Source organism: Neolamprologus multifasciatus, chromosome 23 (assembly GCF_963576455.1).
Source record: "Neolamprologus multifasciatus chromosome 23, fNeoMul1.2, whole genome shotgun sequence".
Taxonomy (NCBI): Eukaryota; Metazoa; Chordata; class Actinopteri; order Cichliformes; family Cichlidae; genus Neolamprologus; species Neolamprologus multifasciatus.
The window spans coordinates 16,592,956-16,615,317 of record NC_140460.1 but is presented as its reverse complement, the minus strand read 5'-3'; the positions used below and the strand labels follow the sequence as shown (position 1 = coordinate 16,615,317).

General features: G+C 37.5%; 1 protein-coding gene and 1 long non-coding RNA gene across 10 annotated transcripts in view; both read left to right on the top strand.

The window, feature by feature from the left end:
* Positions 1-22,362, top strand: part of naaladl2 (N-acetylated alpha-linked acidic dipeptidase like 2) — a 490,790-nt gene that overhangs the window by 209,111 nt on the left and 259,317 nt on the right. The window lies entirely within an intron of this gene.
* On the top strand, positions 6-19,579 carry LOC146491294 (uncharacterized). The gene is made up of 2 exons (XR_014872282.1): positions 6-8,254; positions 8,317-19,579. It is a non-coding gene; the product is annotated as an uncharacterized LOC146491294 (long non-coding RNA).

Below are 22,362 nucleotides of genomic sequence, written 5' to 3'. Positions count from 1 at the left end.
TAAGCCCCCAGTTTCTAAATTTACATTGCCCTTCTTGAATTAAATGCTTTTCTTTGAAACCACTCTTTCAAAAACACTATTCAGCTCAGTAAGGTTTATGTACAGACTAATTGCGTTATCAATGGTGTTATCATAAAGGGAAACCTATGATGGAGTAGGGCCGAATGATTTTTTTTAAAAGAAGTAACACAGGTGGACAGAGAGGAAGTCTCTGTCTACCCGTCTGAGGGCCCCTAAGTTCACTATTATTTTCACTTGTTACCTTCTAGCCAGACACTGATCTATTTATAGCCAAAGAAGAAAGAAATGATCCAGAGATAGCAGAAAGAGAGAAAGGGGAGAAAATGAGAGATAGAAAAGTAGCAGGTAACAAATCTTTTTTTCTTTTTTTAATTTATTTATTTTTCTAATACTGATACAAACCTCCATCAACCTGAACGTTGTTTTCTCCAAGCCAAAGGATCACAGGATACCTGGGTGTATGTGTCTGTGTGAGATAACAGGCTTTGCCACTGAACTGAAACAATCATGTCACCATGGTTTCTCTCTGAGTTTTCCATGCTTTTTATAATTTATTTTCTCGCATTTATATTTCAGTGTGCCAGAAACACCCCCATCCAACCTTCCATAACCACCAAAGCTACCCACACACACACTTACACACTACATCTCTACCATCTGTGTGAATGATGAAGTTTTTCTCCGTCGCAGTTATCAGTGAATTTAAATGGTTATTTGTTGCTCCTGTCAGTCCTTCATGGAAGAGTTTGTCATCTATTATAACTAAGAACATCAACACATATGACTAATGTTTTAGATAGGTGAAACATGAAATTAGAGGAGTGGTCCGCAATAAAAAAAATGGTGCTAAAATAGAATGTACATACGTCATTGTCTTTGTAGACATTATGGACACCCAGCTTTGTGAACACAATAACTCGAGAACAGGACCACACTGGATTTTCAAATTGGTAATATTAATAATAGCATCTGATAAAAATGTCAAAAAAGTTTGAAATTTGGCTACCATTACCTCATGGTAAGGTCAGAGGTCAAGTTTTCTGAAAACTGTATCCGATCACTAGAGAAAGAAGTCTTCTAGGACATACCCTAGCTGCATCATCTAGAAAGATGAGAGTTAGCACTAGCGGCAGTTTTTGGGGGGTTTTGTTTGTGACAAACAACCCTAAAACTAGCCCTCACATATCAAATCCTCTCAGTTTCCATTAAGGATATATTTAGGCTTTCTTTAATAATGGGAAAAACAGTTTGTTGGGATGCTGTGAAAAAAATCAGAATGCAGTTTAAAACAAAAGAAAGAAGGCAGAAAGAATTATCTATATGAAATATTACAAGGGTAAGGTAAAGGTGCCAAAGCTAAACACAATTCATGCAAATTTAATTATTTAGTTCCAATGTACAGCACTTTGCATCAGCTGTGGTTGTTTTAAAGTGCTTTATAAATAAAGATGATGATGATGATGATGATGATTGCAATTTTAGAAATAGTGATGCATGTGTGGTAAATGAATTGATTCCTTTATAGCGCTTTTGTACTCTTCCAGAGCGCTTTATACAACATTTACCCATTCACACCAGCACTTTTTCCCACCTAAGCTTAAGTGCTTTCTATCTAACATTCACACACATTTATACTCGGATTGATGCATCAGAGAGAAAGTTGAGGTTAGTATCTTGTCCAAGGATATTTGGCATGTAGACTGGAGCAGCCATGGATTGAACCACCAACCTTCTGATTAGATTATGCTCTACCTCCTGAGCTACAGATGGGGCAATTGCGGCTCAAGAGTTGGCAGTTCGACCCCCGGCTCCAACAGTCTCAGTCATTGTGTCCTTGGGCAAGACACTTAACCCGTTGCTGGTGGTGGTCAGAGCGCCCGAGGCGCCCCAGGGCAGCTGTGGCTACAATGTAGCTTGCCATCACCAGTGTGTGAATGTGTGTGGGAATAGGTAGATGGCTGTATGTAGTGTAAAGTTCTTTGGGGTCCATAGGGACTAAGTAAAGCGCTATACAAATACAAGCCATTTTACAGATACCCCTGTATCAATAGTATATGTATGAATAAAAGCAGACCTCAACATAGAACAACAGAAACGTTTGTAGACAAACAGCATGTCCCTGTGCCATCATCCCTCTTTCTCTGGTTCAAATTTGCAAATACATCAGGACTTTTCCCTGGATCCAGTCCAATAGATGTGGCTAGCCACAAATAAATGAGAAATTATTGTAGCAAATATTCTTAATCATTTTCTCTTGTTTCTCTATAATTTTACTTCAACAATCCTTCACATTTACATTCACAACTTCATGGCTATTATTGAAAAAGCTTCCCAGTTAAAGGTGAAATGTGATCATTACTACACTTTGAAGGGGGCAGTATGTAGTTTTATATTGCCATTCATTGAAACTGATGGCATTTAGGGTTTCTCCAGTCATCTCCGTCATCAATTCCGATAATGATTTTATATTCACAATCAATTTTTATGATATAAATCTGTTATTTATGGACTCTTTACATATAGATAGATACTTTAGGTATCTATAGTTTGGTTCAGTGGATATTCCCATATTTGCTTAACCTAGAGTCTGATCATTCTTTTTTTACCATTTACTTTATAAGGCACAGAAAACTGTGAATAAAAGCTATGTGACTTTGTGTTGAGTGTGGGATAGCAAAACTAAGACGGGAACAGACAAAGCAAAAGAGACACATGAAAGGACTTCTGAAGACAGAGAAAGATGTAAGAGGAAAAAGGGGAGTCTAAGGAGATGATGGCGGAAGGGGAGCCTATTTAAACAGCTTTGCTTGACTAGACAGGGGAAATATCTTCTTGTGAATTAATTACTGTTTGGTTTGCAGGATTCTCCCACATTGAGTGATTATTACATTTGCATGAATAGCTCCCATATTCAACAAATAACAATCAGTGTAGATATTGTTTGGAATTGTGACTGTCTTTGCACAAACTAATTAAGTCCCCTTTTGTTTATTATATAATATTTCCAATCTTTGGCCTTGTTTCTTAGCAAAATAGGGGCTGTCACAGTAGAAGAGAACAGACTTTTTTTTTTCCAAGCTCGTCACTGTAGAAAGTTTATGCAACCAATTCTTTTTTCAATTTACACTTCAAAGAGGTGTGTAAGCAAGCAGAGCTACTTTGAGAGAAAACGGATTAAGTTCAAATCCTTAGAAGATGGGCTGTCACTGCTAGTATCTTTGCCTGTCTAATACTTATCTCTCTCTCCTGCTAATTATACTCTTGTAATAAATTTCTGAGCTATATGGAAGTACATTTTTTGGTTGTTGCTTTTCCCCATACAGGTCTGCACATATCTCAAATGTGAACAACTGTCTGTGGTTTTTAAGTTTTTAGAGATTTTAGGAGTAAATCCTGACACACTTTTTTACGACTGCAATCACTGCAGATTCCGGTTTGGTGATATGATCAGATGGCAAATCTTTATCTAGCTGATTTAGTCTTATCTAGATGATATAGATCTTGCTGTGCTAGCACCAGAACAAGCGGTAACATACATCACAAGATATTAACACAAAAATGAATTAAAAAAAAAAAGGCTTAAAAGTGGACTTTTAAGCTTTGTAGAAAACTGCAATTTTAGATAACTAGCTAGCAGATGATGGCTGTTAAAACAGTGAATCTGTCTCTAGTTAGCTTCATCTACTATTTTGTTTCTTTGTAAATTGCCTATCCCTTGAATAAGTGTGTCAATTATTTTTGTTGTACATTTTTATGTGATGTTTTGCATGCTAATGACCAATGCAGAAATTTGAACTTGCATAGTTCAAATGTCTTGATATCTGATATCTGATATTGATATCCATGCTTTGTGGACAGTACCAGTTTTCTCTGCATATTTGGAAAAATAATGAAATTATCCATGTTTGTTAGCAAAATAGGGTTGTCACATATCAAATTGTGAGCAGTTCTTTCCATCTTGGCCTGAATGGCTCTTTGGCAGTAGAACGCATTTTATGTGTGCTAATAAAATAATCAAAAATCTAAACACACCTTATAGCCTTGTTAAAGCTACTGTACACATGTTTATTCTATTTGGTTATTGAAAAGAAGGGTTTTAGAGGATTTTGTGCAAGAAAACTAAACTACCAGAGAACCTTTCATGGAGAAAGCCGCTGAAAGTGAAATGAATATGGGTGTCCTTGATAAGATTACTTAGTAAAACGTCTGGCTTCTGGCTTTCTTAAATTATTTTCTTTTATTTTTTATGGAGTGTGAGCAGTGCTAGATACTTATCACTGATTTAGAGCTGACCACGTCCTCACTATTTGTAACTCTAATGTATCTACTATCTGTTCATGTAGTAAGTAATTGCCAATTGGACCAGCTTTTTTTTTTTTTTTTTTTTACCTCTAACCTCTTGAATGTCTCTAAACATCATTCACTTTTTATGGGCATTTGGTCACCACATTGCTGTGAATTGCTTCCAGTGTTGACACGGCTTCACAACTTATGAGGCCGTAAATCTTTTTAGGATTTAACCAAAATCTCACAGAGCAGGCACTTCCCTTACCAAAGCCAATGCCCATTTTTGCACTTTCTTTAGAAAAACAACCCCTCATCTTCAGCTGCCTGTAATAACTGCCTCTAAATAAGAGGCAAAAGCTTGTTTGTGTGTAGCAGACATGCTTTAGATGGGTGTTTCATCTACAGTCACGATCCTGCTGTGTTGCAGTGTGACCCATCATCTATAGGTTTTCATCCATCTTGACATCACTGCAGCTCATTTCACTGATTACTTCATTTCCTCATTAAAGTTGAGTTAATCACTGAAATCAGTTGCTTTAGTGACTGATTGCAGAAACTCTCTGGCAATGATAGCACAGTAACCTTCCTATATTGATGGAATTACAATTAAGCATTTTTACTGCGTTTCTACTCTTTATAATTATGTGTATGCGCACAAGTCCACATGAGTGAATTGATTGTAGGCAGAACCGAGGAGATTGTGCTACCAGAATAGAATTTTGCAGACATTGAGGACAGCTACAAGTACCTTGGAATCCTATAGGGAAATGGGAACCATAAAAAGGCCACTAAGAAAACCAGAACCACCAAATATCTGCAGAGTGAGTCAAGGCCTCAGAAGTCAGCTGATTTCCATTCAGCAGTGCCTAGGGCAATCAGCACCTGGTCATCATATACCCTGCTGGACTAATCAGTTGGCCAAAGGAGGAGGTGGATGCCACTGACATCAAGACAAGAAAGCTCCTTACCATGCATGGCATGTCGCACTGGTAGACTTAAGAAGTGGCTGATATCAAGAAATCCTACCAATGGCTGGACTGAGAGACAGCACAGAGGCGCTAATGATGGCAGCACAGGAACAAGCTCTAAGGACAAGTTCAGTAGAGGGTGAGGTCTACCACACCAGGCAGGACCCCAGGTACAGGCTGTGAAAAGATGCCCCCGAGCCAATCCAGCACATAACAGCAAGGTGCAAGATGGTAGCAGGCAGGGGATACATGGAACGCCACAACCAAGTGGCCGGTGTTGTATACAGAAACATCTGTGCCTGGAAGTACCAAGGTGAAAATGGGATACATCCCTAGGGTGGTTGAGAATGACAAAGCTTATGGTTTCTGAAAATCTATGTTGTTTTAAATCATATTCACACAGACATATAGAATATTCCAAGTAATATTCCATGTCAAAAGACGTGGAAGCTGTTGTGGCTGAGCGCATGTGTGTGTGCAGTATGCTAACTTGAAATGCAACCCTTGTCAAAATACACTGAGCAACATGACAGCCATATCAATAACACTGTGTTTGGTGTTTCCAATAACATCAGACTGTGAATGGTAAATATGAAGTATAATAAATGAATACAAATCCACAGCATAAGTAAGACCGCATCCAAACTGAGACATTATATAATTTGCAGTAGTTCCATTTAGATTATTCCAATGTTCAGTGCCAGGATTTTGTGTTGAAGTATAGACATATTTTATTTTCATGAATGTGATTTCTTGCTCATATAAAGCAATCAAGGGAAGCACAGAGGAGCAAAATACAGGAAGAGGGGAATTAAGGAAACAAATGAAGATGGAAAGGGTAAGCAGTCACCAGAGTGTGAATAAAAAGAGAGGGAAAGAAAAAAGAGGCCATATTTGACAATGACACAAAAACATTGTGTTGATATAGTCTAACATGGCAATGTTTGCTGAAAAAAAAGAACATGAGAACAAGAAATAAGTTTAAAGGTACTTCAGATAATCCTTTTTTTAAAGAAAAAGATTCTTCATGTACGTTTTTAACAATGATAAATGTGTGGCAATAGGGGAGGAGACATTTTTAAAGTCATTTTTTAAATAAAATAAAATTGCACTGAGATCCACTTGGGTTGCTGTGGGGCCCAGAAACTAAAATTAGCTGTGCTGCTTTAAAACCAAGGTTGAGAATAGATTTAATATATGTTTTAACACTTATTTGTTTTACACAAATTTAAATAAACATATTTACTGCTTTGCTTCACATTCACTCTACTTGCACTTCTGTCCAGAAGGTATGGTATGTCGGTATTCAGTATCAGTATCTCAATACAGTATTACAGTATTGTCTGTAGTCCAGAGAGCGAAGGCAGCTGAATTAATTACAATGCAACTTTTACACTATTTATTTATTTATTTTTTGCTCTAAGATAAAGGTAACAGTAACATTTCTCCAGTTTATGCAAGTCTTTCTGTGTCCTGGATAGATCAAAAAGAATGGAAAGAGAAAGGCCTGACACACAAAGGCCTATAAACTTAACAGTTACCCTCTGACAGCCTTTGGTTGCTAACGAAAAATGTTTATGAATGGTTTGCAAAAGTTGCACGGTGTTACTAGGGGAGATCAGTTGCAAAAGGTGCTGCACCAAACCTTTCCTTGTGAAGAAATACTAAGTTTTTCTTTGTGACAGACAACCTGGTGACTGGTGACCAGTCTATGGGCCTGTGTGACTGGGCCAAAATCTCAACAGCACCGATAAATAACAGTGGGAGTCATTTTTGGAACTGAGAAGAGCATACCTGTTCTCAAAAGACATACAAGTCTTCTATGGTGCAGAAAACTGAACCTGTCTGATCGGCCATAAGTTCTCATCTACCGATGTGCTGCTTGGAGAGGTAAGTATTATGTTTGAAAGAGAACAAGATACACTTGAAATCTAAATATTGTGATAATAATAATACAGATATTCTTAAGCAAATATGAATATAATCTGACATTTGGGCTGCTGCATTTCTACTTATTTCATCTCTTCATATTTAAGTCAGCTGGTAAGGAATAAGTTCTGAAATCAAGCCTTAGTTAAAATTTATGAAAAGTCCGGCCATCAGCATAATGTAAGATATTGTTTGTGTATCCCAGCTTAAACTTAGAAGAAATAGCAACTAACAGCAGGAGTACATAAGAAACTGTGAGAAAGTGATGATTCTGTTTTTTGCTGAGAGTGCATTTCTGTTGCTCAGTTAAAGCTCTGCTTCATTACGAGAACACACACTCTCTAAGATCTGTGGTTATGGAGCATTAGGTGCCGGTGATATGTCATGTGTCACTGTTGTTTATGGATATGCAGTATATTTGTGATCACCGACTTTGTTTTGTGATGGCAACGGTTGACCTCCACTTTTTGTCCAAATTGATGTGAATTAGGAATAACAAACTCAAAAATTAAAAATTTAAATGTGCCACATAACCAGATTAAGAAATCTATTACCATTTTGTCTTAAAATTATTTTAAAACTTATGCAGCAGCACAGTGCTCTGAACTACTGCGCACCTTTCTGTGTGTCTTTTGACCTTTTTGTTGCGACTTCCTGCAACACACTAAACACCTTCCATCATCAGGAAATGATAGACATCGACCTCAGCCTGAAACCGGACTTTATTTGGGATTGGACAGTATCCTACCCAAGATTACGATACCACTGGGCACTCCGTAGGTTATTGTCGGGAATAGCAAGTGATGCAGACAGTGCAGGGAGCGGTAACAAAAGGGGGGATACAGAGTTGACTGTCATGTCCAGCTGCGAAAACAACAACCATTATGCCAATTGATTGATTGATTGGTAATTTATTTCAAACATGTAAACAATATACAGGTACATTTAGAAAAGAAAATAAGAGAGAAAAAAAATACTATACAAAAAAATCAATACATTTCAATATAGCTGCCGTAAGTGTTGGGGAGTAACGGAATACATGTACCGCCGTTATGTATTTATTATACATAATATGAGTAACTGTATTCCGTTACAGTTACCATTTAAAAAGGTGGTAGAATACGAATATAGTTACTTTGTTGAAATAAATAGATTACACAGCAGTATTTTCCTGTTTCATATTGTGGCGGGTCAGGACTGTTTGAGTTTTGTTTGACAGCTACGTTCCAGGCGGCAGTGTTACGGTTGCCATGGTTACAGGGTGACACTCTCTGCCACTGTGTGTTTCCTGGGTGAGAGAGCGCCTTTTTGTTGTTGTTGTTGTGCTAAGCTACAGAATGCTACAGGCATAGCCCTAAAGAATGTTGCCTCATGGGCAGTGTAGTCCGTGCTGCAGGGAGAATGGACTGCCATACACATACATATCTATGAGCGCGAGGAGGGAGAAAAAGGAAGTAGAAAAGTATGAGCTGTCATCGAGCAGAAATGGGAGCTGGAAGCCTGTAAATATAATAATAACCACTGCAGCCAAGAAGAGTGCCTGACAAGCCCAGTTGTAAGTAAGCTATTAAGACTCAATTGTACACTGTGTTCGTGTTTTCCTCCGAAACAATAAGTTCTGTTGGAGCAGCCTTTCAACGCCTCTCTCTGTTTCTCGCTAGCAAAGTTGACCCAGACAACAAAGTAAAGCTAGTTTTTGGCTACGAGCCACGGACCTTCAGTAATAGTAATAAATCACACAGCCATAGTACATTCATGCAGTTGTAAAAAGCATGATAATATATTAAGTAATCCAAAGTATTCAGAATACGTTACTCTCATTGAGTAACGTAACGGAATACGTTACAAAATACATTTTGGGGCATGTATTCTGTAATCTGTAGTGGAATACATTTTAAAAGTAACCTTCCCAACACTGGCTGCAGTTCATTTACACGTTGAAAGGGAGTGGGAAGAAGTAAACACTTATTTAATCCCACCCCTTTGCCATAAATTATCAGTTAATATTTAGTCAGCTTCCTTACTGATATAATTTGTAATAAAAATAGTGAACAGATTTCTGATATACTATATACTATAATATCACATCATGATTTTGTTTTTTAAATAGAGACATTCACTTAATTTCAATATTTTCCTTTTCTTTATAGTTTGAAAAGATCATATTTTTATAACTCTTTTTGAACTGTTTTATGTTTGGACATTGCTTTAATTCCATTTTCAGACTGTTCCACAGTTTCACTCCATGAACAGAAACACAAAAGCTTTTTCTTGTAGTACGTACCTTCCCTGTTTTGAAGTTACAAAAACCCCTTAAATTATTGCTTCCTTCTTTCAAAAACAACATACTCTGAATATTACCTGGTTCTTTATTTTTTGCTTTGAATAGAATTTGTGCTGTTTGGAATTTCACTAGATCGTCAATTTTCAATATTTCAGACTGCAAAAATAGGGAGTTTGTATGTTCCCTATAACCTGCATTGTGGATGATTCGAAATGCTTTTTTTTTGAAGAGTAAAAAGTGAATGTAATGCGGTTTTATAGTTGTTGCCCCAGACCTCTGCACAATAGCTTAAGTATGGTGAAACCAGTGAACATTATAGAATATGAAGTGATGTTCTGTCGAATACCTGTTTTGCCTTGTTTAGTATTGCAATGCTTTGTGATACTTTGGAATGAATATAGCTTAACATTGTAATGGCTGTAAAGCCAATCGTGCTCCTTTGCCTTTGGGGAGCAAATTACACCTGCAGACAAGCCACCGTTCTCTGCAGATCACTTGTATGTTTGGATTTGTTCATAAAGAGGAAACTAACTATAAAATTTTGCAAAAACGAGGCACATAAGTAAATAAGAAGATTGTAGTTGCGATATTCTAGACTAACCAACATTAGCTTCTATCCCAGTAAGTTGATTTTGTTCATTTAGATGCAGTTTTCAGTGGGAGAAATGTTTTGCCACTTGGATGAACAAAATCAACTTTCTGGGATTTCCTTACCTGGATGATTGAGCATCCATCGGGACATTACCTTTTCAGTTTTGGTGTATGTTCCCTGGTGAGCACAGATGGAATATAACCACCTGTTTTGTCAAATTCTGGCTGTTGAAGCTTAAATAACATAAAATGTACTGTGGATTTTAGCTTCTAAAAGTATTGGCTGCTGGATTCTAGTATGTATTCTTAAAATAATATACTGAGAAGAAGACTTTTATTTAAAAGCAAATCCTTTTTACCAGCCTGACACGGATGCATAACAGTCATCAAAAGACAGATTACACTGTTACACAAATATTTGTCCTTCCAAATATAGAGATTTCTTGTATGCCCTGTGATAGTTTAGTATTAGCCCTTCGGTTGACTGGCAACCTGTAGAGGGTGTACCCCATCCTTTGGAGCTAATCTTATATGATTTTAATGAATCAGTTTCGCTTTTCAATTCAATTTTATTTATATAGCACACAACAGCAACATGCAACATGATGCTTTTTATATTGTGAGGTAAAGAAAAAATCCCAATATGTAAATGACCCTCATGATCAAGCATTTGGTTTTGAATGATACTGCAAATGTAAGTACATTTGTACAGTAGAGAGATTTTACCCTCTTGTTTTGTATTTGTGTGTTCTTTTCTTTATTTTCTGTAATAATGTAATATATTACAAAGTAATATTATAATGTAAGTTTGATCAAGCTGTGTTGATGTCAGAAAGCAACAACAAATACCATAGTTTCAACAGAGAAATTACAGTATTCCATTTCCTGGTCCACGAGTCAACTTTGCAAGTTATGTTGAAGCCTGAATAAAATGAAAAAAAAGCAATTCAGCAATAAAGCAAAACGCAAGGCTGAATGTGTTTAGAGTGAATCTACTCTCATCTCTGAAAAGCACAAGACCCAGTGGTTAACCCACCAGTTCTGATATTGCATGGCAATAATCATAGAGCACAGGGCCGACTATGTTAGGTCAAAACAAACACCCCCATGAAGTCTGTTTCCGACTGTTTGGTAAGAAACAGTCACACCAGTGGCCTCCTGGATGTTATTTGGTAGGGCTCTGGCAAAGCTCATCCTGTTTCTCCTTATACAAAAAAGCAGATACCGGTCCTGCTGATAGGTTTAGAACCTTTCACAGCCCTGTCAAGCTCTCCTCAAATAACTGCCTGTCTCCTGCATGTCCTCCATGCTCTTGAGACTGGGAGACACAATAAACCTTCGGCAGTGGGACATGTTAATCTGCCAACCTTTAGTTGGACTACCTGTGCAAACTCTGTAGGATCCAGTTATCACCTACCAGTAGTGACACTGACCCTATAGCTAAATAGAATAGAATTTGGATAGAATTCAACTTTATTGTCATTGCACATGTCACAAGTACAAAGCAACGAAATGCAGTTTGCATCCATCCAGAAGTGCTTTAGCCATAATATAGATATTAGCGATAATATAGACATATATATATATATATATATATATATATATATATATGTTACAATGTACACGATATGAAGGTATGTTATGAATATGCTATAACTTTAAGTATGTACAGGCTGTAGTGGGTGTACAAGCTATGTACAGACTATGAACAGGATATAAATATGAAAACTATATAGAAATATGAAATATAAAGCTATACAGAAATATGAAATATGCAAGTTATAAACGGTTGTAAACAGTCGTAGAAGTATAATTATTATATTGTACAGAATGATTGTCTATACAGCATTTACAGTAGTGCAGTTAAGATAAGTGAAATATGTGGATCATTTCTACAGAGGCTATAAAGTGCTAGTGGTTGTGAGTGATGGTTCAGTCCATGTTAGTATTATGTGTATGAGGGTACAGTTGTCCATTTGCTTGTTTTTGTCCAGTGTGTGTGTGTAGGTGGTTGTGAGTGTGTTCAGTCCATGAGATTAATGTGGGTCAGGTGTCAGGAGGCAGAGTTCAGGAGTCTGACAGCTGCAAGGAAGAAGCTGTTCCGGTACCTGGTGGTCTTAAATGCAAAGCTAGTGGGAAAAAAACAGTAAGAAAAGATTAGAACCACATCAATATTCCAGACGTTTACTTGACTTGATGCTATACTCTGATTAAAAGGTGTTCCTTTAAGTTTTTTGGCCAGTGCATTGTCTTTGGTTTGATTTTCATTTTGATCCTTATATATCACTCAGAGTATTTTTAAAATAATTGTAATGTTACGTTGGAGCATTAAAAAATGCTCTTAAATGTATATAAATATCTCTAGATGTAAGTGTAGTTGGAAGAACAAAAAAGGAACCAAGAACACCATTTACAGCCAAGTCTATTAACACTCTTGTTCTACCACTTTTGAACTGTTGTGTAACAGAATATTTTCCGATCCGAGGCTCTGGATCTGATCCAGAGATAAAATTTGTTACAAAGCCAAAAGGCACTGACAGCAGTGTGTGTTTTTTTTTCTTCTTTTTCTCATGGTTCTCCTTTCTTTGTCTGCACTTTGGTTTTCACTCTTTCCAACTCACACATGGACACAAATAAGTGTACGTACAGAATGTGCATAGACATGTTTAAATTGCTTTTCACAAACCAGTACCTAGAGTTTCACACTCTAACAGTTTTGGGCGCAATTAATTGCATTGTTCTTTCAGTGCGAGTTACTGTGTGTACTTCAGTGGGATTTGAGTGAGGTGCTGTTGTGTTCTTCAATAGCTTGTAATATTAGCCTTATTATATGGCTCAGTCTTTGACTGAATTCACACCTTGTATGTAGATTACTGAAAAGGGAGAACAGAGCAAATCCAACTACTGCATTACCAAACTGGACTCATTAGCTTGAAGACAGCTCTTCAATCCACTACTATGTTTTACAATTTCAGTAGGAGTAATAACACATGAATGAATAAGACATACTAAATCATGTGTTGATTGTCTTTTGCGAGTTCCGTAAAATGGTGGGAGGGGGGAAATACATTATTATTTAAAAAGTGTTTAAGACAGTAAGTTTCCTGGAAGGCAATCTGCTCCTTTGTTTATGTTAGGCTATAACATTAGGGAGGTACATCTGGACAGAATTATAAAACACTGTACGCAATCAAAATATTAACCATAAGTTTAGCAAATGCCTCTATGGCCCACATAAAGCACTGATCTAAGAATCATAGCGTCACTTTAGAATTATATGACGAGGTTAAAGACACTGATATACACATATGATTAATTTCTACATTGAATTTTCTTTCTGTGCACCAAATAAGTGCAATTTTGGTGTAATGCAATTTTTACTAGATTTATGAAATATGTGAAATATGTTTAAAGGGCAGTTTGGTTCTTACCATTGTATGTATCTCAGTGCTTGCATTCTGCATAGTACCATGCTGTTACAAATCACAATTTGTGACTAAATAATCTCAAATAATAGTATTCAAGGAAAAAGTAAAAAAAAAAAAAAAAAGCCACACTTTTACAAATTGTATCAAAAAAAATGTTCACCTTAAGAAATTAAATTGTAATCTAGAAGTGTTTTGCATTTACTCAGGTTATCTGCATCTAATATCACAGTTTGTTTGGTAACCTGAAACATTTAAGTAAAAGAAATATCCAAAAGAATAATAAATTGGAAAGACAGCATACTTTTTCACGGTACCGTGGGCCTGTATTCATTTGAAAATTTCTACATCTCATATTTGTGGGTAAAACATCTGCACACAGATTTGTGCCAACTCGCTGTTTATGAATAAGACCCAGTTGATCTGATGCAACTTTTAGAGTTGGCTCATCCACAAGTATGTGGGGGTCTGAAGGATCCAAATGATGCAGCATGAATGTGAGTCTCCATCTCTTTGCCCTACAATTTGTGGTCTTGTCCCCACAGACAGTACAGTACAATGTACTCACACTCGTCCTGAAGCACACTGCAAGGAGACTTTAAAGGCGTATCTGAATATTTGTGGTCAGAGGCATTATTGATATTTATTATATTTATGATCTGTTTGCTCCACTTACTATAAAGTCAACTGATACAGCAGTTTGCACCTTAAGCTTCTGTACAGTGATGATTTATGACGTTTTCTATATTGACAGCACTATTGAAATACGTGACATTTGCAGTTACAAAACAGGATGCAAAGACGCAAGAGATTTTCTGTCTCTAGTTAGTTAGTTTGACAAACTTATGCTTTTTCATGGCTTTGAAAATCAGCCAAGATCATGACCTTGGGAGAAAAAAGCTATCTTATGTATGTTTTGATGTCCTTATATTTAACATTTTTCACATGCCAACTCCTCTGCAGTGGGCCCTTAGTTGCTCATTGGTGTTCTTTTTAGCTCAACTTACTATAACATGGTCCAATTAACCAGGGTGGGTTTGGTGAAACATGCTTTCCTGTACATTTAAACACACTGAAGGGAAAGTCTTTCTGAATGAGACTTTTAGCTTTGCTTTAAGTGGATGAACTGAAAATGTATTCTGATTTGCAGTCAATTACTGCTCCAGAAGAAAATTTATGTCTAGTATCAACCACAGTGACTCCTATAGTCTATGCTACAATATCCATCTCACATTACATATTGCTATTTACTGCTGTTATACAGCAGGGTGTGTCAGACAGGGGTGTCTTTATATGCCTTACCAAATCCCTACTGATAGGACACCAAATCCAGAAATTATTGGTGTAATATAAAAGTGTTTTTGTTTTGCCTCAAGATCAAGATGACCGTGGCAACACTACAGTATGGATCATGTGTAATGAGAACACAAACATTCTCACAGAAAGAATTTATTTGTGTAGAAGCCATGATTTTTTGGATTATTGTGCTTGTTGTTGTTGTTATTAGCTAACCAGAAGGTCTTCTATGGACATTAACATTCATTCAAAATATGTGTGAGTAAAAAGGTTTAAAGCATAAACACATGACTTTAGTCCCGCAAAGCAAACTTTTGTCAAACATTTAAAAATAATGTAAAGTAAATGCTTTATATCGGTGTAATGATCCTGCAGTTTCACTTCACACAAACACACACGAAAACATAGTTACCCTTCATGTGTCCACTGATACATGCTAGAAATTGGAATACTGCTAATTTCTGACAAGGTGTCATGATAAGAAAAGCAATCCAGTTCTGATTTTCTTTTTTCTTGTGTGCAAGCTCGTACACGATTAAAAATTATTGTTTTGATTTTTTAAAAAGAGAGAAAAATTTGTCACAGTTGCATAGATGAGTGATAGCTTACAATATAAGTGTATCTGCATGTGTATGTGTGTGTGTGTGTGTGTGTTTGATAGACAGAAAGGTTTTGTTTAAGGTCAAATGCCAAGGCTGATCCAAACAATCTGCAGCACAGCAGTAGTGCAGCTGTGACATGTGTCATATTCTATTTATTATCATAATGTCATGTTGAAAAAACATCAATCCAGTCAAAAGGGTCAGTAGTTCACAGTCCACTTTAAGTTTAAAGTTTACAGAGGCCAAATACTGCAAACGCTCTGCAAAACTGAGCAGAGCCCAACACAACCATGCCCCTTCAACACGACAGCACAGTGCAGTTTGTTTTGACTCACTCCCACCATACTGCATCCAGCTCCCAATAATACTCACTTACTCAATAGTTTTAACCCTCTCAAGGCAGGCGTTGCAGATTTGCAACAGTTAAAACCTAACAACCTGATTACCCCACATACATATTTTATGAGTCTTTTTTACTCAGAAGTACCACTGCAGGACTTGGTTGTCCATTAGCAACAAAAAGTTTAATTTGAGCCTGAGAGGGTTAAAATACTCAATATTCTTACGGCTGAAAATCTCAATAAATTTGGTATTTCCACTTGTTTTACCAGTAAAATCACTATGTCCACCTGTTTTACTAAAATAACTAAGCTTTTTTTTTTTTTTTTTTTTTAAATGAAACTAAATATGTTTTGTTGTTTTAGAGGAATTATAGCCACAGCAGTAGCAAATGAGCCTAGAGCTGAGTGCCAAAGGCACGTGTGTTTAAAATGCTGAGCCAACAGCTATCACATTTGTTAGCCGTTCATCGGACTTGTTAACAATAAAAAAATGTGAATAAAAAAGTGTTATCATAGTCGATGTATTATAAAGATACCAGGTCACCGCCTGCATATCAGAATATACAGCACGGCATCAGTTTACAAGCTAGTTTCCTTTGATCATACTGCAAATGTCTTACAATAAGTCAGCAAAGATGCCTTAGTCCAGTGTAAAAATCTATACTATGGGAGCATATCAGCCATTAACTCCTATTGATTCCTTTATTTTGTATTAGCTGATAACATGAACTGCATTTACAGAATAATCTCCACACGATGATCATCAGAAACAGTGTGTTTGAAAGAGAGAGAAAAAAATAAATTGATAAAATAAAATAAAATAAAATAGCGACAGAGATGCTTTCTAATGTCACTATTACTTTAACTTTGTGTTCATAAAAATGCTGCTACGATGAGCTCCCGCTGTTCCGTAATGCAGACATGCTCAGAATATCCTCCATCACTTCAAGCAAGCTTTGTGTGTGCATCTGGGGATAGATTTAGGAGTTTGGAGTGCATCTGGTCTGTTTTCAGTGCTATTCTCTTCTCTATCTGTGGAATGTCTCATTCAAGAATGACAAAAGTCTCTGCTGCTTTTACAGTTCTTGCTGCTTTACTCAAGATGTCCCATCCCTTTCCTCCTTATGTAACATCCATCATTTCTTACACTGCCGCACTGAGACATGACAAGACAGACAAATGTCAATGCTGCGCAAGTTGATGGGCTGTAGGTTGTGTTTGTTGCTGAGATGTGACAAGACAGTCAGACATCAACTAAAAGGTTACATGGCCAATCAGAGTCGAACATGACTGGGAGCTGCCACGACCACAAATCAGCAGTGTTGATGAGGGCTGGTGCTAGAGGCACTCAGTGGGGAGAGTACGCATGTGTGTTTTTGTGTATTATTTGCCATCAGAACAGATGTCTCTGCAGCCTGTCGTTTTGATGTAGACATGCATCAAACTCTTTTTCTTGATGGCTGCTGATGAGTTTGACACATTACAACTAAATATTTAGTTGCTAGTGGGCAGGTACACATTTTGCTGCTGGGTATGTGTATAAAGTTTTTTTTTTTGTTTTGTTTTGTTTTTTGTAAAGGAAAGTAGGTTCCAAAGTTTTGTAGTCATTAGTCTTTTTTTTTCTTTTAGAAAGCACTTGGAAATTCCCTCGCGTAATTTCTACCCTCATACTTGCAGAGTATAAATAAAAAAAAGTCAGTATAGTCGTTTTGCACAGCTCAGTGCAAATTACGGTGGAAACTCATTTATCTGGAGCCAGTGGGAATAGAGGCTGTTAAGATGGCTGAGACTCATTCACTCATCCAAATGCTCACACATGAGGCTCTACTAGATTGTATACTATTTGGTAAACACTTGGCTTTACACAGTAAATGTGTACAGTTTTATTGGCTCCATTGGGAAATCATCTTGGCTTTTAGCAAAGGTGCGGCCATGGAGTGAAATTGTAACCGTTATACTTCCAATTTTATCACATTTATCTTTTTACAATTATTAAGTGTGTCCTAATGAACAGAAATATTAATGGTGATAATTATAATATGTGCAGCCAACATGTGCTTGCTCATGTACACGTTTAAACAAGCGTGCAGTATTGTCTGAATAAATTTGAAGGTGTATATCGACTAGCATGATGTGACGTCTTTGTCATGTGGACAGCTGTAAAATTTTCCCTGTGTGCATTTAAGAAAAAAAACTTTATTTTCTTGCTTCTTTTTACTCATTATTATGATTATACCTAAAAGGCATTAATCAAGGATTCTATTAACCAATATGCATCCACTTACTGTCCCACTCTCCCTCTTGTGAGTCCCTCAGACTGCCCAGCTGGGTAATTACCAAAGCTTGTATTAAGGTGGGCACCGAGACATTAATGCAGTTTAGTTCGTCATGGTGAACGTGCTGAGACAAGCCATCCACTTTCAATTATAGTTGCATGCGTGTGTGTGTGTGTGTATCATCTGACATACTTGACTTGTAGACACACACACATGCTCACATAGACTTATAAACACATCCCTGGAGTGTGAAGCCTACAGGTAATTACTTTACCACAGAGCTGTCTGCCACAGCAGTGTCCCTCTGATCAATACCTGTGTTAGCAGCAGGTGCAAGCAGCTTTATACAGTGAAACTTCCCCAGGGGCTTCTGTTAAAGCTGTACATGTGGCTTATAAAAGAGCTCGTGGAATAAAAGTAAATCCTTACAAAATATCCTTTTTAACATGTTTTTTTTTTTAAAAATTTAGTAGTGACTTAACCTTTATTTTCAGAGTAGAGGATCTCGAAATAATTTTAAAATGCCATGCACTCATGGTTACCATTTTACATTCACTCATGAAATGCACATAAACATGTGTTCAGTTTATGCAGTCCAACAAAAGAAAAAATCAAAGTTGTTAAAAGATTTTTGAATTATATTACCTTATTATCTTTATTCAACTGTGATAATTGTTTATGTTTAGCCTTATTTGAATTTCGTGGTAATGCCTGTACATAGCATATGTCAGCAATTCTTTAACTGGAACAAAGTGACCACATGAAGAAGTTTAGACAACACCCACTACAAGATCGTTAATCAACTTGTTCATCTTTGTCTTGCAAGGCACCCTGTGCAGCCTCGTATGCGAACACCAGATAAGAAGTTGTTTTTCCTTAACTTGTACTCCACCCATGAGTAAAGCAGTATATAATAAAGTGTAAGCAGATGCTTGGCGCGCATTTCTGCACTGACTCTGTAGCTGACAGATCGTGCACAGAAATCGTCCATGTATATGAATTAACTCTGAGTTTGTGATTCTTTGCTTCCTGAGGTTTTTCTCCTTACAGAAGTGTTCCAGTATTTTATTATAACGAACCCTTTTTTAAGTGGTGCAATCAAAACTTAAAGAAAAAACTGTTAATAATTAAGTCTGTTAATATGTATACATTATACCCAACTTCCAATCAACTAACAGCCCCCAAATCACTAATCATGCAGTTAATTAAGAAATGAAAGCTAAAAGGAGGATGGCTTCTACAACAGATGAGTTATCTTAAGCTTTACGTTCTAGTATGACTCACACATCAACTTTTCTGAAAATCAAGCTCGGTGATCTTAATCATGCTTTATCTATAATACAGCTGAAAAGTAGCTCAGGGCTTGGAGTGATCTACAAGGACAAGTGGCTGAATATTTGTAAAATGAAAATGAAAAGACTCTTAGTTGTCTGCAAGTTTTTTAAAGCAGTGATATCTGCCAGTGCAGAGGTCATTGTATCATACCGTACTGACTCGTTAGGTTTCTGAAACTTCTGAGCATTCCAGAATTACAGTTTATCTTTCATGGTCAACTTATTCGCTGACGATAGCGCCATTTTTGCCGAAGACGACACCGAGGCAACTCACATCCTCTATGAGATCGCCCGGCACTCCAAACCGTACGGCCTCAAGATTAGCGCCGAGAAGACCAAAGTCCTGACCACCGACGGCTCACCAGTGATCGCGCCACCTCGACAGTGTGCAGATCAAACAAGTCCAACAATTTAAATATCTGGGGTCCCTCGTCAAGGAGAAGAAAGTGGCATCATCAGTGGAGATACGCTCCAGAATTGGGCAGGCGGCGGCAGCGTTCGCTTCCCTGCGCTGGTGCGTTTGGAAGAATAACAACATCTCATTGGCGACAAAGATCCGCCTTTACCGAACCCTGATCCTGCCCATTCTACTTTACGGCGCGGAGACGTGGACAATGCTCAAACACGAGCTGAACAAGCTTGAAGTTTTCCAAATGCGTTGCCTTAGATGCGTTCTCGGTGTTTCCCTTCGCGACCGTCATTCGAATGACACCATCCTCACCAGCTGCGGCAGCCAACCGACGATCGGCGACCTAATCCAGCGCCGCCGACTCTGTTGGTTTGGCCACATTTGTCGAATGGACCAGAGCCGCTACCCCCATGGCCTACTCTGGTTGACCCGCCCCACCGATTGGAGGGTGCATCGAAATGCACCAAAAAAGACATAGATGAAACAAATCCAGGATGATTTGAAGGCCCTTTGACTTGACCTTGAGCAGGCAAGAACCATCGCCTTAGATCGAAAAGCGTGGAAGATAATCGATATTGCGATAATCAAGCAAGAGAACCTGCGGCACCTACAGCAGCGTACTGGTTGCGCGGCCGACCACCGCCGCTGGTTGCCCGCTAAAGGACAAGAGAATCTAATGTATTACAGTCGTATTCCTATTTTGACTGTATTTTTACATCGTTTTTGAAATAAGAACCTGAACTGGCAATAAACTGCAGTAAACAGAAGTGAGACTCCTCTTTTTTCAGAAGAGCTATACTGCAAGGGGGTGTGGTGTCACCTGACATATTTCTCTGTACGGTAAGTACATCATTCCTGAGACTCAAGGAATGCCAGGAGTTGTGCTTGGTGGGGACCTCATTAATAAACTGAGGTATACAGATGGCACTGTAATAATTTCACCATCTGAAGAAAAAAAGAAATAAGAAAATAGTCGACATCAATAATGAGAAGAGTGAAGAAGTGGGACTGGTCCATGAATGTGGATGTGGCACTTTATACTATAAGGTAAAGACCCTAGAATAATAAAAAGTAAACAGAGAAAACCCTAATAATCACATCACCCCCTCTGAGCAAGCTCTTTGGCAACAGTGGGAAGAAAAAAAACTTTTAAGAGCAGGAGGACTAGATTTTGATGTAACATCTGGAAAAATCAAACCAAAACACTTTTGGAAACTATGTCTAGGCGACCATTAAAAGATATTGGAAAATCATATTTACTAGATGGGTTTACATTTGTATTATGTAAAAATTTTTGTTCTTTTTATTGATAATAAAGAAAATTCTGCAGAAAAAAATGGTTCATAGCTCACGAAACAGAGAGGGACTGGGCATGCCAGAATATCGGTAAGCTTACAAAAATCATCTTGCATGATGTTGAAATGGTGCTTCTCCTATAGATTCCATGATTATCTTTCTTCAGGGTGACAATCTTAAGCTTTTTGAAGAGAAAGTCAAGAAAATATGAATGTCCATGATATTTTATGAATTTTATATATGATTCAGATATGGATATACACAAATAGAGTTCATACCAAGAACACATTATAACTATTATAGTTGTGAAATGCAACTGGCATGCCAAATGACCTATTTTACTGTGTCAGTTCACACACTGAAACAATTCACCAAAATAATTTAAGTACTAAAAGACATTTAAAAAAATCATTGACCAGATTTGCCCTCTCAAGTAACTCATTACACAGCCCGGATATAGCATCTGATAGTATGCTGGATATTTCAGCCTTTATTCTCAGCCTTTTCAGGAACTCTAAAGCACAGAAGGAGGTCTGGATGTGGAGGGAGACAAACAGCATAGCAGGAGCTAATTTTCTTTCTAGCACTGTCTTCATGAAACTTGAAAGGAAAGCAAGAAAGAGTGAGAAAACAGAGGAATTTGTGGGATGAATATATGGGGAGAAGGGAAGGCATTGAAGCCAGTGTGAGGATGGAGAAAAAGAGAGGAGCACAAACCAAGGCAGAGAAAGCAGGAGACACACAGACGTAAATGAGCCTCAGGAGGGTATCTGAGAGTGACAGGCTGCTGCCATGACTATACCGTGCTGTGGGTAAACTGTCAAAACATCGACTGGTCCACCTGGCAGCCCACCCCATCGCGTTTTTCTTTTCAAAGTTTTATTCTCACTCTTTATTTCTGCTCCCTAAAAAGGAAACTCGCAACACTGAAACAGCTGCCACACAGAGACAAAAATAATGAAGATCTAAGTAAATCAATAACAAATTTCATTCTTATTTTAACATCTTCTATTTTTTTCCAACATGCTTCGCCATTTGCAGACAACACTGAAAGCGCAGTTATGCAATCATGCATGTTTTGCTAACAGTGAATCCATATATAACTGATGTAATGATGTTGCCACATGTGAAAATAGCTTTGGGATTTTGTGACAAAATAGCTTCATGTCATCATGTGATAAGAGAAACTGCTCCCCGCAGTACATGAAGTCATCATTTCTTTTGCTTGTTGGTACAGTGACGAGCCTAGGGCCATCATTACTAAATGACACTTGTCAAACTCTTACAGTGAGCTAACAGACTG